The sequence below is a fragment of the Balaenoptera musculus genome, chromosome 17, assembly GCF_009873245.2.
Source record: "Balaenoptera musculus isolate JJ_BM4_2016_0621 chromosome 17, mBalMus1.pri.v3, whole genome shotgun sequence".
Classification (NCBI taxonomy): Eukaryota; Metazoa; Chordata; class Mammalia; order Artiodactyla; family Balaenopteridae; genus Balaenoptera; species Balaenoptera musculus.
The window spans coordinates 7,306,063-7,321,748 of record NC_045801.1 but is presented as its reverse complement, the minus strand read 5'-3'; the positions used below and the strand labels follow the sequence as shown (position 1 = coordinate 7,321,748).

Genomic DNA, 15,686 nt, shown 5'->3' with positions numbered 1-15,686 from the left:
CCACAACAAGAGAAGCCACCGCAATGAGAAGCCCGTGCACCGCAACAAAGAGTAGCCCCTGCTCGTCGCAACTAGAGAAAAGCCTGCGTGCGGCAACGAAGACCCAACGCAGCCAAAAATAAATAAATAAATAAATACATTAAAAAAAAAAAAAAAAAAAAAAAGAATAGGGACTTACCTGGTGGCCCAGTGGTTAAGACTCTGCGCTCCCAATGCAGGGGGCCCGGGTTCGATCCCTGGTCCGGGAACTAGATCCTGCATGCCGCAACTAAAAAAAAAAAAAATAATAATAATAATAAAAATAAAATAAAAACAAGAATAAAATTTTCTTCTTTCAACAAAATTTATCATGTCAGACACTGAATTTATGAAGACAAACTTGTTCCTGTCTTCAAGGGGCTCATAATTTAAGAGGAGAACTACACGTGTAAATAAATTAGTGATAATTTTAGTACCAGTGATAGTGCTAAACTAGAAGATAGTAAAAGACATATTTATGACACAAAGAGAAGAACCCTCTCTCCCTTTTACCTGGAAGGTCCAAGATCCAGGTTATACTAAGACATTTGAACTGAGTTTTGAAGAGTGAGTTATTTCCTGAGGGCTTAGTATGTGCCAGATAGTGTGCTAAGCGATTATCTGGATTATCTAATTAAATTATCACTGCAATTTAGGAGACAGGTAACCCCATTTTACAGATGAATCCAGGTGGTTTAACCTAGAACTCAGTCTGCTAAATATTGTGAGCTACTGACATACGCAAACACACAATAAAACAGATCACTGGAGTCACAGAGATAAAGGGACTTATAAAACTGTAATGTTCTCATTTACATACAAGGCATATGAAGTGAGTATGCTTCAGGAATTCGCCAAAGGTCACATAATAAAGATAGAGATAATCTCTTATTCTCTCAAGGGCCTGTCCATCGTATGATCATGTTTCCCTGAAAATGTTATTCTCTTCCTGCTTTTCCCTTTAACTCCTTCAAACTCTCCATCACCGAAAGCCACCTCAAACCACATGCCAACTTACCAAAGGGCGAGGTCATTAAATGAATGCAGCGCAAGGACACAAGGTTTGATAGGGTTAGCCTGTATTTAAAACAAGATATTTACTGTAAATGTCAGTGTTTTATAAGCAATGATCTGAAAAGACTGAGAAACAAGTAAAACAGGTTTGCCAGCTTTTATGAACACTGCTTCTTACATACTCAACCTATTACATACGAAAATAAATACACGGCATGAATTCAAATCCCAGATACCCTGAAAACTTCAGAGAAGACTGGTACTCGGTCTACCCAGAGCTCTACCTACGACTGTACAGCACGCATTCCTGTATGGCACGGCTACATCAAGTTTTCTGAGCACGTGGATTAGTTTTCCTAACGTCAGCCCTAGGAACCTTCTACCTGCCCTGTCTGAGCTGCCTGGGATCTGTTCGATCGTTTTTTTTAAACATAAGTAAACAGTACAGACTGTTCATTGTTTAGTTTGAAACGAAGACTTTAAATGCTTGTGTGGAAACAAAAAGCTGAAATAACTTCCTTAGGGTCATAATAAAACTCTTATCATTATTCTATTTTATAACTTACTTTTTGCTCTTATTAATCTGTTTTGGATATCTTTTCATATTAAAAATGCAGATCAACATTACCTTTAACGCATACGTAAATTTTCTTAAAATATATTCTATAAATGGAATCTTTGAAATAAAAGATATTTTAAAAAATAAACTTCTTACATATATTTCCAAAACTCCAGCTAGAATTTTCCTACTTACAGTGTATCATGAGCACTAATTTCTTTTCATCTTTAATAACACTGAATATTATAATTTTTTAGATTTTTTGCTAATTTTACACAAAAAATATTATCTGCCCAGTTATGTCTTTGATTAATCACTAAAGAGATTGAAAATTATTCATTTGTCTATTTTTAAAATTTTTCTTCCATAAATTTTGTTCGTCTCTTCTATTAATGCTTCTATTAACATGTTTGCACTTTTCCTAATAAATTATAATGATATCAGATTTTTAAAAAAATCTATCATTCTTATTATATGTGCAGTTTTAAAAACATACTTTAAAGGTTCAAGGTGGACGACTATTAAGACTTCGAAAAAGAAAAAAAACAGACTGACTGGAATTCTAATGTAGATGACTCTGCTCATGGCTAGTGCACATGAGCACAGTAAACCTGTTGTGGTTTAGGTTTAACATACAGACGGAGAGAATGGATACGCAACATTCTCGGTACTACTGCGTTTATTTCCCACCTTAAAGTGAAGACCCAGTTAAATCCTATTGATTCTACAACAGTAACAATATGAAAATTGACAGGAGCCAAAGAATATCAGCAAACTTATTAATAAGAAAAGGACAAAAGTGAGCATTTATTTGGTAGCACAGCATACACTGGTTCTGAAAGGTATGAAAATTAGAATCACACACTTAATCACACACCTTTAAAAAATTAGAGATGTTCCTTTCTAGATTGACTGTATATTTGAGGGTAGATCTCTCCCATGCATTTATTTCTTTAATCTCCACAAATGCCTGAGACCCACAGCCTGCATATATGAACCACTTATGGTACCCAGGACACTTGCTCAGAGGTCAGGGATCTCCATCGCTTTAACTGCTCTGTGATTATAAGCGACTTAACTTTCCTGAGCCCCAGTTTCCTGAACTGTAAAGTATACTAATAACACTTACCCTAAACCTAAAGGGCTGCTGCAAGGGTTAGATGAGAACATTACGAAAGTAATAAGTACCTGTACCGTAATAGGTGTTCCATATACACGGTGGTATTTATGAATACTCAGACAGTAATAATGACAGATGTATTAAAATGAGTGACAAACTCAGGGGAACACCCAAGGTCTAAGGGCTGTTAACGCAAAGATGAAGAACTGATAGAACAGACTTTCCTTTTTATATGAGTTTTATGATTTAAAAAAATTGATCAGAATAAATGTCTTAAAAGAAATCTTTGGGTAACTAAAAATAAAATTTGAAATGATGAGGGCTCCTTAATTGCGGCTCCAGGGTTCCTTAGTTGTGGCTCACCAGCTCCCTAGTTGCGGCACATGGGCTCCTTAGCTGCGGCATGCATGTGGGATCTAGTTCCCTGACCAGGGATCGAACCTGGGCCCCCTGCATGGGGAGCACAGAGTCTTAACCACTGCGCCACCAGGGAAGTCCCCAGTATAATGTATTTATAATACTGAGGGTAGAATGGGCCTTCCTAAGACAACAAAACCCAGAAGTTACCAAAAATTACATAATGACTGAAAATAAAGTTTTAAAAAGCATATGACAGATTAGGAGGAAGTATCTGCAACACATTTAATAACTTAGAAAGAAAAAAAAAATCCAAAATACATACAGTTCCTAAAAAACAATAAGAACAAATTAACAAACCAAAAGAAATATGGGCAAAGGACATGAACATACAATCAAAAAAATAAAGGGCTTCCCTGGTGGCGCAGTGGTTGAGAGTCTGCCTGCCAATGCAGGGGACACGGGTTCGAGCCCTGGTCTGGGAAGATCCCACATGCCGCGGAGCAACTGAGCCCGTGAGCCACAACTACTGAGCCTGCGCGTCTGGAGCCTGTGCTCCGCAACAAGAGAGGCCGCGACAGTGAGAGGCCCGCGCACCGCGATGAAGAGTGGCCCCCGCTCGTCGCAACTAGAGAAAACCCTTGCACAGAAACGAAGACCCAACACAGCCAAAAATAAATATGAATAAATAAATAAATTTATTTAAAAATAAATAAATAAATAAATAAATAAATGAAAGAAAGAAAACCAATGAAAATGTGAAAAGATATTAGCTTCACTCTTAGACAAGGGAATGAAAATAAAAACAGATACTTCTTTGCAACCATCAGATCAGCAAAAATGAACACGAATGGTAATGCTTTGGGGCAAGGATGTGAGGAAACAGGCACTCTCTTACATGGCTAGCGAAAGTATAAACTGGCACAGACTCCTTGGAGAATAATTTTGCAGTATCTGTAAGTATTTTAAATAGACATGTTCCTTGACACAGCAATTATACCTTTACAAATGGTTTTGCAGAAATAATCACACAAAATATGAATCAAAACATTCTGTATTTTGCAAGACTGCCTAGAACAGTGAAATACTGGAGCAACCTATGGCTCCACCAATAGGGAAAAAAGTACATTATGGTATATTTATATATGGAACTAAAAAAAAAATATGTGATGCATAGATATGGAAAGTTCTCCAATGCATGAAAAAAAGTATAAGATATATATACAGTATGATTTCATGGTATTATAAATCCCACCCATATCACCAAGGTATATGTGTGTAAAAACACAACAGAGCTTGGAAGGATCACCACTGTTAATAATTCAGAGTGTAAGAAAAAGGCAGGCCGTGGTATGTGAATGTGAAGAGAATATTTTTATATACTCTTCACGTTTACTCTAAACATTACAGAATGAATGACCACACATTTAGAAAGTTATCTGAAGGGACGTCCCTGGTTGTCCAGTGGGTAAGACTCTGCGCTCCCAGTGCAGGGGGCCCGAGTTCGATCCCTGGTCAGGGAACTGGAACCCACATGCGGGCCGCAACTAAGAGTCTGCATGTCACAACTAAGAAGCCCGCACGCCACAACTAAGACCTGGTGTGGCCAAAATAAACAAATAAATAAATAATTAATTAATAAATATTTTTTAAAAAAGGAGTTATTGTTAATTTCGAAAAAAAAAAACAAACAAACAAAGAAAGTTATCTGAAAATTAAGGATTTGCCAGTATCCAGTTCCCAAACTCTGTTTCTCATTCATACTCATACCTTTACTTGAATATAACCCAGTATTCTGGTTAACATGGAATCTTTTTGTGCTACTGACTATATTACAACATAACTTTAAACAACAATTATTAAATATAAACAGGATACCCAAAACAAAAATTTTCAGAGATAACCTATAGTATAAGGAAAATTTATGTCAAAATTAAGACAACTGTATACCTTTAGCGACCTTTTATACTTTTTCAATCAAAGAAACCCTACAAAAACCCTTATTTTCCCAGGGAATTTGAACTCCTATAAAATCTGTATGAAGAACAAGTAGCAAAGAAACTTTCTCAAACTACTTTTAAAAAACAAAACAAACAGCCCAAACCCTGTTTTTAAATATTTTTAGACAGTAGGATAAATACTAAACACACAGCTTAACAGTCTTTAAAGAATCACTTTGAAATAAGCAAGGAAAAGGTCAGAACTTTTAAGCCAGTTATAATTGCATCTGGTTAGTCCCAAGACAGACAGTTAAGTGACTGAACAGGTTCTACTGCTAAGATTTTGATTCCCGGAACAGTTTTACTCAGCCTCACAGGAATAATGTGTATTAAATTATACAAACACCCTTGGGATGTGTTCTTTTCCATAAAATTAAAGGAAGTTAAGGCTAATGTTAATGGTAGAATTGCTTTTTTAAAAAACTGAAATGAATAGAACTAAAAGGTAAACTCATGTGTATCAGATTCCCCATTTTAACTGACATTTTTCGATTACTGAAGCCATAGGACACATTTGTTTGGAACCATAAAATCCTACTATTGGGAACCAATGAAATGAGAAAGATATAATGAAACAGGAAGAAGTTAAATAATTTACGCCAAATGCATAGCAAATAATTATGAGGAGAGATAGCAAATCCTCAAACTTGATAGAAAATAGTTGGAGTTTAATTTCAGAACATATTCAAATATTATTGAAAAATCCAACTTTATATTATGTGCTCTATCAATCAATTAAATAAAAAATGACAATTGGAAAATAAGGGGGGAAAATGGGGACATTTTAACATTTACCCAGATTCTGTAACATTTAAAACTGATAAGCACATGTTCATCAGAAAAAAATTTCTTTTACATTTCTAATAAATGTATGGTTTTTAAAGAAATCAAGGCATGTATTTTCTAAAGGGTGGGAGACAGCTCAGTATAACAGAATCATTTACTGTATTAACTAAAAGCAGATAAAGTGAAAAAAATTTTTTCACTCAACTATAACTCAACTTTCATGTGGAGTTTTTTCTAAGTGATAAAGTGAGGCAAAGCTGATAGCCCAAATGAGCAAAGACCCCATAATATAATCAGGAAAGTACGGAATATAAAGATATAGATACAGGGCTATTAAACAAAAGAAAAAAAGCAATAAATTAAAAAACACTATAAATTAGGAATTTAACCTATAGGCCATTTGGGAGCCTAAACCACATGATATGTTAAATATTTTTTCATATTGGAGAATATGAAAGAAAAATTTTATATTTTGTTCACTGAGGTTCAAAGGTAAACTGATGGGGTACTCTCACATATGCTTAATCTGAAAAAATATATTTCATAAAACTACCCGTAGGTTATATGATGCTTCCATAATGCACTGCAATATTTCTCTTGAAGTATTATAAATTAGAAAATAACCTAAGCACTTGACAAGTTTTAAATGAACATGTGGAACTCACTGAAATATACATTTTACATCCAAGTACATAACAGAACAGCTCCCACTTAATAAAAAGAAAATTTTAAAACTTTAGTATATTGAACAAATAGAATACAATTAGAAAGATCGCACTCACCTATTCAAGAACAAGTCTCCCTGCCTTGACTTCACATTTTTTATTTGTGAATTTTTCATAACACATATATATCTTCCAGAGGAGAAGCAGCAAACGTGAATTCTAATTCTGGATTTAGGCACAGATAAGAGTTTATGGATACTCGCCAAGCTGCTAGAAAGAATAATATGTACTTAAGTCATTTTCATTTTGTGGTTGTTGTTTGCTTTGTGTTTTACCTGTACAGAATGTGGATGTGTCACCAAAAAAAGAAAAGTAGAGCTGATTTCATGGAGTTGAAAAACAAAGTTACAGAAAATTAATTTTAAGTAGAGTGTTTTCAATAAAAGCATGAAATATGAAAGTATCATTTAAATCAAACAATTCATACCTAGAACTAGTTATCAGGTATTACCTTGTCTTTATTTACAAATGTATGGCACAACTATACTCTGAAAAAAAAGGATGACAAACACATGTTTAAAATAATAATAATAGTAATAACAATAATAGCTACCATTTTTCAGGAGCTTAGTATGTACCAGGAATTATTCTAACACTTTACTGGTATTAACTCATTTATAATATTAATCCATTTAATCTCATAACAATCCTATTAGGTAGGTACTCTTATAAATCCCAATTTAGCAGATAGAAGAAACAGAGAGAGTAATAACTTCCTCAAAATAACATAGCTAGTAAGCGGCAGTACCAGGATATGAGTTCAAGAAGCTGGGCTTCAAAACTCTACCACTAAATTACAGTGATTTCAAAGATTCAAACCATTTCCATCAAATCAGAAAGTTGGTATCATCTTTATTGCTAAAATAAAAATGAGTTAGATCTACTTTAAACATAACAGCAATTATTTACCGAACACCTAAAATATGCCATGTACTATTATTAGGCATTATAGCTGGCATTAACAACAGCTAGCATGTTAGCATTTATCAGGACTTAACGTGACAGGAACTGACTAATGAACCACTTTGCATTCATCACAGAGGTCGAGCCTTACAAGCACCCTGTGAAGTGGATACCATACCTATTTTGCAGATGAGAAAAACACCAGGGTGTGAAACAGCGTCTTTCCCTCCTCCAAATCACATACCAAGTTGACTGGCAGAGGCCAGGTGGCTACACATGTCTAACACCGGAGCCCTTGCTGGTCAGGGCACACTGAAAGGGCTACAAGTGTGATGTCACCGACCAAACAAGACATTCTTTTGCCCCAAACCCCAGAGTCTTATGTCACGTTAGAGATACAATAACACAACTGAAAAGATATGACAGTAATTAAAATTTATAGTTATTACATTAAAAAAGAAATCAAGCCTCTGTGTACTATTTTTGCCAAATCCTGCATCAATGTTAATGGTTGATATTCCAAGTCAGCTGAAGTAAACATCCACCTCCCAGCCGATCCATGTATTACAGCTGAGTGTAGGATGTTTACATGAACTGAAAACTCGGTTTAAAGCAGGACTTACAATGATTGACATAAATGAGGCAAAAGTCAAATCAAAAAGTATTTTGAGACAAAGTTTAAACTGCAAGGGAAAAGGCAGAAGTGACGTTCTTTTCACTGAAATAATTTATGGCAATGTAAGCAAACATCTTGTAAATGTTCCCGATCTAAATGTGGCTGATTTTACAGCCTCTCATCTTCCTATATCCCTCTCTTCAAAACAACTGAACTCGCATTTAGAGGAACCCGGCTGATGGCCTTGACGATGCATCAATCACCCATTCTTCCTCAGGAAGGAGATTCCTGTCTTGGGTAAAAGACAAAGTTAACAATACACCTCTGAGGAGCTCAAAGCTCAGCTGTAGCCTTCCTTTTCCTCATTTCTCTTCCCCCTCCTCGAGCCTCTCCCCATCTCCTCCCTCAACTCATAATTCAGTTAAGTTCGCCTCAGTAACATCTCTCCCATACTCTGATCTCAGTACACCTTCTACTGGCCCAAGTGTTGCTAAGTTGCCTCTCAGAAATCCCTCGTCTCTTTGCATTCCTCTGATTAAGAAAATATTACCACCGATACCTCTACGAAGCATATGTGGCCCGATCAGTACACTTGCACCAACGAAGAGGAAATCCTCAAATTTGGAAGTAAAATTAAATATAAGAACCACTGCCAGCAAATTCTAAAAATCTCTGGAATTTCAGAGGCATTCCAGGACCTTCAGGAACCTCCCGTCTCTACCTGGTCTCTCCCGTCCTCTTCGGGCTACTTCTCCTGAAGCACCAGATCTCAAGATTAAACACACACATTTTTTTTTTCTCCACAAGTATACTGTTTTCTTGTTTCAAGTATTCCACTGCAATACTATTTTTTCCTTCTGCTTTTCTTTGCAAATGTATTCAAATAGGTTTTGTGGGCTAGACAATTAATATGATGCTTTCTCTGCAAGAAAAATGGGTCTCAGGTTTCCAACAAACCTTTTTCAAAACAAACTTTTGGATTACTACATGTTTTTAAGTTGGGGATTTTATGCGTATTTTTCTTCAGTCGCTAACTGGGCATAATACCGAACAGGGAAAAGAATGTAAGATGAGCTCCGCGCTCTGAAAGCCTGGACCCAGGACAGCAGCACCAGCAGCACTTGGGAATTTAGGAAAAACAGTGCACATTCTCAAGCATCACCTCAGACCTACTGAATGAGAAGCTCTCGCAAGGCCCAGCAATCTGTATTTTAATTAATAATCCCTCCAAGTAATTCTGATACATGCTAATATTTGAAAAACAGTGGATTAAAGATTAAATTGTTTCACCAAATATGCTGGAAAGCCAGAGCAAAGATAGCAGTGAACATCAAACTGTTAGAAAGTCTGTCATATGCTACAGATTTGGGGGGCCGGGGGGGAAGGCAATGTCAAAACACCCATCACATGTCCACCCATAATGAACCAGGCTGGGGAAACTGTGGCAGAGACAGCCTGAAAAAGCATAATTTTGAAAAGTAATTAAGTTCAGACTGATACTCAAACCTGAAATTTTTTTTTTCCCTGAATACACACAGCAAATAGAGGCACATTCGCTCAGTGAATAAAGTTTTAACCAGAGGAACGGAAGGGGCCACAGTCAGAGAGCCCTCTGCATGCAATGAGGACGGCACGCTGGGATCCGAAGCTCACTGCCCACTTCCGGGTCACCCCACGCCACCTCTGCCTCTGCGTAAAAGGGACTCGGCCATCAAGACCAATGAAGGTCCGTCCAACAATGTAATTTTAACCAAGAATATTTGTACACGAGCATATCTAATTGGAAATGAACTTGAAGACAATTCTGTAGTTGTCTGGTTAAAAAAGTAACCCCTAAGGAATCTCAAAGCAAATGCTAAGGAAAAAACCTGTCATTTTCAGAAAACGGTATTCAGTAACTAAAAATGTTTTACTTTCAATATTAACTAGATCAAAATATCTTCTTAGTAAAGAATTCCTGAGGTTTCTAAGACCTGTCAATAAAGACCACACACGTCTTCCTCAATACTAAGTTAAAGAATGGGGAAATAAGCTGTTACAGGTTCACTGGCAAATACTAATGCTCTAACATTTTAAAGCATTTGTTCTGTATAGTCAATTGCTAAATTTGCAGGCCACTGGGAAGTTTGTGGTTCTTCCAAATTAAAACATAAAGAAGTCATCTGCAAATGACTAAAAGGTTGTACTGAAGTACACTGAAGCAAGGGCATCCAGAATTAAAGCTGACATGGTCTCTGATTCTCATTAGGGCAGAATAACATGGAACAAATGTTACGTAACACAGATTGTACATTAATCCTGAGCATCCAGGGATGAGTGGACGGCTGTGCAGAAGTGCCACAGCTTTGTGCAGGACACCCACCCTTCTTTTAGCATAGATCTGGGCTATCGTTTTAAAAAGTCTTTCAAATTCAGCTAGGCAAATTATTAAACTAGGCAGTTTCTATCTACCTTACTGAATTTCAAAGCTATGTAACAAAATTTTTCATAGGAAACAATGTCACCTTGTCTAACAAAATAACCCTATTACCAGAGCACTCTTTCTGCCTTTCCAGGGAACACTCCCTGGGCTCTTAGAGCAAATGGCCCTATCTGTTTGCTGCTATCTGGAACCCAAGGCCTCCAATGTGCTAAATCAGAGGGTCAGCTCTTAATAAAGCACGTTTATTAAGATTTGAGTATGAAGGGATACTTGCTGCATGCTAATCATCAAGCTTGAAAATTATACTTCAACTTGCAAAGCTACCTGTGTCTGAAGCAACTACCTATGCCACCTCCCTCCACTCTGGCCACGTAAGTCTTGTAAACTAGCACAAAGGAGCATTTAAGAATCAGTGCTGCAGCACGAATACATCTGGGCAGCTACATTATGACCCAAACTGTCATTTGCTCATCTGTATAAAAGATATAAGCAAATAGTAGACACTGCTGCAACAAAACAAAATTGTTAGTGGGGCCCCATACAGGCAAGGTGCTCTACTGGACACAGACGGCAGGAAACTGGTAATTATAAAGATATAATGTCCTCACCCTCAGAAAGCTTATGATCTAATCAAGGAAGATATGCATGTAAAAAATTAGCAAGAACTTTACCTTTTGGTTTAATTATGCACTGAACCTAACACAGTAAGATGTTTAGCAGTTTAATATTAATACATGATAAAAATACCAAAGCTTTATTGAAGAGAAAGATTTCAATAAATAGAAATGTTTCCCAGTGTCTAAAAGACAAATAGAGATAAGAAAACAAATTTTCAAAACTCAGAAAAAGAGCTGTTGTACAACTATACGTTATCAATAGTCTGCCCTGAATGCCACCTGCGAGAAAAGCCCTGTATTGTTCAGCACTGTGAGGGAACACAAAAAATAGATACAGCGCACCTGCTCACAAGGCATCCACATTCTAATGAGGAAGAGAAAAGGCAAGTGATAATACTCAGGAAAATATACTCAATAAAGTAAGACAAATATAACCAATGGTGAATGTTGCAAATAGGCTCAGTGGTTTGAAGTCCTCCAAGTTTTTAGAGGACAGTTCTGACTAGAAGCTGTGACATCATTCCGGGTGGAGAACAGGAAGTTGGGGGGGGGGGGCAGGGGGTTGAGAGGCGAGAGACGAAGTTTGTACGCTTCTTCACTACAGAGAAAACTGAAATGTCTCGGTTGTGTACTGCTGGGCGGTAGGGTGGGGTGGTGGTGATAAATGTGCTCCCAATAACGTCTCCAGAATTTCTAAAGGAGGAAGTCAGTCTTCTGAACTGTTGGGAAGTTAAACTCTAGCCTACTTGGAAAGGCAATAAAGAATGAAAGTTCACTGCCAGGGCAAAAACAGAAATAAGAACCCATAGTGGAAAAAAAAATTTTTTTAAACTAAATTCTCTAAGGCCCAGCAGCATCTTAAGTCTGGGAAGCTCAGATGGCATCTGCTACAGGATATCCTGTTCTTAGGACAGCATCCCACACTAAACTCTAGCATAAAACATGCATTCTCACAGAGAGCAGTAAATGAAGAAACCTAAAGATTCCTGGTGTTTTTCCACACATTTTATAGCCTCCCCTGTTCTGCTTCTTAGATATAACTATCCTGAAATGGTGTCTGTGAAGAGCCGGTAGCAGCAAACATCTGACTGAAAGCTTAGCTGTGTCTTACAGCTTCCAGTCGGGGATGTTTACAACAACAGACTTTCTGGACAACCAATTAACAGAAGGAATAAACACAAATGTTGCCAGTCACCATCTTTATCTAATGACTGATAGGCTTTTTAGTCCTGAACGCTATCTGTGACATCTTGGGACAAAAATGATAAAGTTAATGCTATTCATTGGCAAGAGATAAGCGGTTTATCAACAGCAATTTTTTCCTAAATAAATTACAAAAGACAATATGCATTATAAAGTTATCTTGGCAAATATGTAACATTAAAGATTTTACCCAGTTATCCTACAAGATACATTTTCTCTTTGCTACATGCAAAAATGAGGTTTTCTCTCCCTAAACCCAGAGTTTCAGAATTAATAATAAACAACACACTAGAATGACAACCCTAATGATCAGACTGACCATACATCTGCCTGAAACAGTCCCAGTTTATGACTGTTGCCCTGATATTATCATTAAAAGCGACTCTCTTCATTAACAAAAGTGTCCTAATTTAGATTGCTAATACAGTGGGTTTTACTGGTAGCGGATACCGAGTGTCTAATATTTTCTTCCCCTGTCCCCAGCTGATTTAGGTTAGGGATGTGCAGTCCATGGAAATGAACAAAGCAAAGCAGATAATAAGCAAACAGACTCATGACCTTGGCTTTGTTTATAAAACAATAATACACTGAAACCGTTTTGTTTCCCACACCACTTTCCTGAAAGAGAGACGGAAGACTAGGTGAAATATAAAAAATCTGCACTCCACTGAAACCAAGATTTGCTTTAATCTAAAGCATGTGAAATTACTGTCTCTTAAAAAAACAATTAAAACAATTAGAGTCTACAATTTTCAGTGATTTCCAAGAAATGAACATACATACACACACACACACACACACCCTGCAGGATAACTGTTGAACACACCAATATACACAATTTTGAGAGGCTACTAATTTTCTAATATTAATTAATTTCTTTGAGAAACCATGGAGTAAGTAATTTCAGTCATTGATATTTACCGTGTGATAATATTTAAAGTTGCTTTCTGAAAAAAATTTTTTTTGGTTTAAATGTCATAAATAACTACCCATTACAGAAATAATGCTGGAAATAATGAGGAAAGTGCATGTGGTCTATGGATACAAGATGACCTTCATTGTTTCTGAAGACAAATACCTTAAAAACAAAAAAACAAAAAAAAAACCCAGTGGCTATTTCCAAGGAAGGCTATTCAAGCTGTTCCACAGTTGAAAATTTCCAGATTTAAATTAGGAAAAAAATAGTTATTTCATGCCTAGGTAGGCACGTGATACTTGACTAATTAGGATGCTGCACATTAAGTTGCAATAAACCAGTGATTACAACTCTCTCCTTCAAACAATTTCCCCCTCTGTTCTCAGTTTAATTTTTTTTAAAGGTTGATCAAATGACAGAAATGTTTATCAGAGCTACTATATTTAACTCACACATAATTCTATAATACATAGAATATTTTCTTCAGGGTTATTAGGGAATTTTGTCAAATGTTATACATTTGCTTATGATGTATTTTTTTTTTAAATGGTGGTTTTTTATTTATTATATTATTATTATTTAAATTTATTTTTGGCTGCGTTGGGTCTTCGTTGCTGTGCGTGGGCTTTCTCTAGTTGCGGCAAGCGGGGGGCTACTCTTCATTGAGGTGTGCGGGCTTCTCACTGCGGTGGCTTCTCTTGCTGCAGAGCACGGGCTCTTGGCGCGCGGGCTTCAGTAGTTGCAGCACATGGGCCCAGTAGCTGAGGCACTCGGGCCCTAGAGCACACGGGCTCCAGCAGTTGCGGTGCATGGGCTCAGCAGTTGTGGCACGTGGGCTCTAGGGCACATGGGCTTCGGTAGTTATGGCCCGCGGGCTCTAGAGCGCAGGCTTAGTAGTTGTGGTGCACGGGCTTTGTTGCTCTGCGGTATGTGGGATCTTCCTGGGCCAGGGCTCGAACCTGTGTCCCCTGCATTGGCAGGTGGATTCTTAACCACTGCACCACCAGGGAAGTCCACTTACGATGTATTCTTGAAGACAGTTGAAAATTAAATGTACAGAAGTTGAATAATTAAATATATTATAAGAAAATCCATTATGAAATACATTCTGTAATTAAAAAGTATCTTCTAGACACAAACTATAATAATAATATATAATCTATATTTCATAAATGTTCTTTTTGTTCTTTTATTCATCATCAAAAACAGAGTAAGCAGGTCAAATCTAATGAAGGTATAGCTGAGGCTAAAGATTAACAATTTCTGGTGTGCTTAATGATTTCCATATTTGTCACAAATGTATTACATACTTAAGAGCTACCATTCTTACTACTAGTGTTAGCACTTTACTTTTCCCTTTACAAATTTTTATAAGAACGGGCAAAACACACATTAGATTCATACAAACAATCTGCTGTTCAGACAAAAATGGGTATGAACTGTTGGCTGGCATAGTGCTACTGTGCAGAAACTGGAAATGTTTGCCAAATCAATCTGTCAATGATAGTTTTGAGTATCCACATATAATGTATGCCAGGCCACATTTTGCCACAGATTCTGTCACACCAGAGATCCCACAAGTACAATGCTGAAAACGAGTTAGATACCTAATACATTCCCTTCAATGTGACAACCCATAATGAAGACATTATTCCTCAAAAGTACAGCTGACATTTGAACAACAGTTTGAACTGCTTGGGTGCACTTATATGCAGATTTTTTCCAGTACATACATACATACAGGATTACAAGATCCGCAGTTGGCTGAATCTGCACATACAGAAGCATGGATGTGGAGGACCGGCTATGGGACTTGAGCATCTGCAGATTTTGGAGTCTGTGGTGGGTCCTGGCACAAATGCCCCGCAGATACCGAGAGGCAACTGTATTATTACAAGGAAGTTTTCCTGGGCACAGGAACTTGTACTAGACTACGTAAGAAAATAGTTAAGAAATACCATTTTGTAACTTAAGATAAACATGCTGAAAAAAAATACCTTCTCAGTTGGCCTAGATTTTGCATCCTCTAAGAGAAATCTAAGGCAGGGAAGCTGTTTGGACTAGTAGCAGAGAGGTTATACGCCGAGTCTTAAGGGAAGCAGGGTGGGACCGGGAAAAAAAGCTGGCAAAAGGCAAGAACTCACAGACCAGTAATAAAGACTATGGAGCAGAAAACGCCCACATTAAAAGAAACAAAAAAACCCAGATACCCCAAAAGATATTCTATTCTCTTTTTCAACCTATTCAATAATACTTATCATCCTCTATATGCTTCATGTTAAAAAAAAAAAAGCAGAGATTAAACAAATAAGGAAAAGAAAATGATAAAATGATATTTAAATTAATAAACTCAATCCATTTGAAAAATTTATAAAGTGATGAGGGGCTTAGGATAGACAACATGCTTCCTGTTCTTTGAGGCTTATTTAT

The 15,686-nt window shown here is 37.0% G+C and overlaps 1 long non-coding RNA gene across 1 annotated transcript in view; it reads right to left on the bottom strand.

Annotated features, from left to right (window-relative positions):
- Nucleotides 1–244: 244 nt before the first annotated feature.
- LOC118883692 overlaps nucleotides 245–15,686 on the bottom strand; it is a 40,817-nt gene continuing 25,375 nt past the window's right edge. Inside the window, exons 2-3 of the long non-coding RNA XR_005017075.1 lie at nucleotides 1,037–1,095; nucleotides 245–268 (exon numbers count right to left, since the gene is read on the bottom strand). This is a non-coding gene — a long non-coding RNA (uncharacterized LOC118883692). The remainder of the gene's footprint in view (nucleotides 269–1,036; nucleotides 1,096–15,686) is intronic.